Consider the following 3,044-nt stretch of genomic DNA (forward strand, 5'->3'; position numbering starts at 1 on the left):
TATATATACACACATAGATATCATATTTTTAAAACACAATCACGTAGATACAGGGAAGCGATATTTCTTTTTGCAATTGCACGTATTATATACTGAAGATCAAAAGAAAGGTACCACTTTTTGATTGAGTATAAAATCCAGAATTTTGAGTCTTTACCCTTTTTCATTCACGTGAGTAGTGTATTATAATTAAGTACTCTGAAAAGTAGGTCATGTTATGAAAATAACATTTTAGTGCTTCAATATTATGTGTTCACAGCACCCACATGAACCCCCCCCCACCCCCCCAGAAAATTCGGATTCGAGACCACATTGCAGATTATTTTATTCTCAACTTATTAAAAAGGAAGTTACGGTGTGTGTTTACATACAACGGCATCGGTATTTGATCAAAAATATCAAGCCATCGGCATGTTCACCGCTGCGCTTGCTAGGACAATCAACGTCAAAGGAAGGATAATCAGCCTACCGAGATAACGGTACTTTGTGACTTGGTGTATTCAAAACCGACTCAGAACTGGTCTCCCAATGGTAACATGTCAGCTCAAGACCGATATATCAGGACGGTGCACCAAAGAAATCGTTTCAGGACAGCAGCTCACACTGCAAGACAATATCCCGGAATTTTACTCGAAAGCCAGCAACGGTACGTCACAGACTGAAGTAATTCAAGATTGTAGCTAGGAATCCTAGTAGTATGCCTGCATACAGACTGCGTTTACAGCCAAGACACCACCAGGCTAGGATGAACTGAGCACAGCTACACCATCGATGGACTTAGAATCCTAGAAAATGGAACACCGTCACCTTGTCGGACGATTCCCAATTCCAATTCGAACGCCACGATAGGAGTATAGCAGTGTACGCGAGACCACGTGGGCACAATCTGCTATTTCTTCAACAACACATTCAACTCATGCATTCCAACAGAACAATGCGCCCGCGCATTGTGCAGTCCTTTCAGAATTTTTTATATATTTTAGCCTAAATCCAGAATAACGTCGCTGTAATGGACCCACGGCCTTCCCTTTCATCAAATCTGAGGCCAACTGAGCACCTGTGGATCATTGTTGATTATTGTGTTGCTTGTGACGAGAATCCCTCTCCCAAAAGAATTAATTTACAGCTGCATCAAGCCTTCACCAATGCCTAAAACAACGAGTTTTTTTTCCTGGCAGACTTGTATACTCTATGCGCAGGAAAAGCATTGATGTGCTGAATGCACATGGAGATCACTCGGCGTACTGATGTGTAACTTTTATATTTTAGCCCTGTGGTCAAATTTCAGTCTTAAAAGAGTTATTTTATGTCATATATTTCATATTTCAATTTGGGGGTTTAAAAAAATCATCATTTTTAAAACGGAAAGATCAAACATATTAATTATAGGGTGGTACATCTACTTAAAAAAAAATATTTTTTTATAGGCAGTCTACAAGCAAGGTAATTGCAGCGAACAGACCTTTCAAGAACTGACGACAGAACTTGTTTTGTCAAATCCCACAATTTCAAAGATTGTATTATACAAGATGGTTCACCTTTATAATATTTCAAACACCAAACATTTTTTAGAGGGTGAACCATCTTGTATCTTGCTGTCAGCTCTAGCACCGGTACTTCAGCTTCGTCTATCTTCCAGATACCGAGACATCGTCACCGTTCGTCTTCCTTACAAATTAATGCTTCTCCACATTGACTTTTAGTTTACGTTAATCCTGTCTCCTTGCTGAAAAAAAAACAAATAAGAAAAACATGCACATAAACGGGAAGGAACGATTTAACAGTGTAGAATCAAATGAAAACAGATTAATAACTCGCTGACTATTATTACACTGACAAGAGGGTGAAAGATTTTAAAAAAACAGGGAAGGCAGTTTGGGGAAGGGGGGTGGTCTGATGGTAAGGTAACTTATGAGTTGAAGTTGCGCAGCTCTTTTATCACAAACTTTGATTCAAGTCTGACTTTTTCTCAAGAGCTAAGATTAGACCCATTTCTGTTTGGGTTTTTTAAACCCACTATGTTTAGAGTTTAGGCCTTCGGTTAAACCTTGAAATATTTTTAACAAAGAAATAGTGAAGCAATTAGACTAACTTAACTTAACTGTTCTTTATCGTTTTTGATACGTGACATTTTCATTACACGTACAACACATTGTCTCGAGAAAATGCTGACTAAATATAATTGATTATAAAGGACAATTGTTTTAATTTATATCTTACCTATATCTGATCTGATGCGAAAACATGTTGCATGCAATGACTGTGGTCCTGCACTGTGTCCGAGATCTCACCTGGGAATCTTTAAACACTCACAAGGGGGGAAGGGTTGCGCAGTGCTTGATCAATAAGGAAGAACACGACGACACCAAAAAGGAACCCACAGTAGAAGGTGATTCTGTCAGTCTGCAACTGTGTATCTGCACAGAATTGGGTTCTACATTACAGCTTGTTTTGCTGCGAAAGGCCTTCTAGACATAATTGTAATAATAGGCAGTTTTGATGGTCAGAGTACAGATAATGCGAGGCATGAATTTATAAACGCACACAATGTGCAAGCCTCGGCAGTCGGCAGAGCGATACATGTCGACCTTCAAGCGTGACATTCCTCTGCTGGGGGGGTCTTGCTTCCTATTTGTAAGATCATTATCATCATCACCACCACAACCATCATCATCATCATCCTCATCACCACCACCACCACCACCATCATCATCATCATCATCATCATCATCATCATCATCATCATCATCATCATCATCATCATCATCATCGTCGTCATCATCATCATCATCATCATCATCATCATCATCATCATCATCATCATCATCATCATCATCATCATCACAAATGATATTCACACACGCACACATACACATGATACACAAGAAAGGCTTGCAAGTGAAACCACACATCACGCTACAAACGAACGAACAAACAAACAAAATTCAAATCAAGTTTACTGGTTTGAGTGTGTGTTTGTATGTGTGTGTGTGTGTGTGTGTGTTTGTATATGTGTGTGTGTGTGTGTGTGTGTGTGTGTGTGT

At 39.2% G+C, this 3,044-nt stretch overlaps 1 long non-coding RNA gene across 1 annotated transcript; it reads right to left on the minus strand.

Moving 5' to 3' along the window:
* Positions 1–1,408: 1,408 nt before the first annotated feature.
* Positions 1,409–2,417, minus strand: LOC118477507. The gene is made up of 2 exons (XR_004858424.1): positions 2,221–2,417; positions 1,409–1,726 (listed from the first exon to the last, which is right to left on the minus strand). It is a non-coding gene; the product is annotated as an uncharacterized LOC118477507 (long non-coding RNA).
* Positions 2,418–3,044: the final 627 nt, after the last annotated feature.

Source organism: Aplysia californica, unplaced genomic scaffold (genome assembly GCF_000002075.1).
Source record: "Aplysia californica isolate F4 #8 unplaced genomic scaffold, AplCal3.0 scaffold00115, whole genome shotgun sequence".
In the NCBI taxonomy this organism is placed as follows: Eukaryota; Metazoa; Mollusca; class Gastropoda; order Aplysiida; family Aplysiidae; genus Aplysia; species Aplysia californica.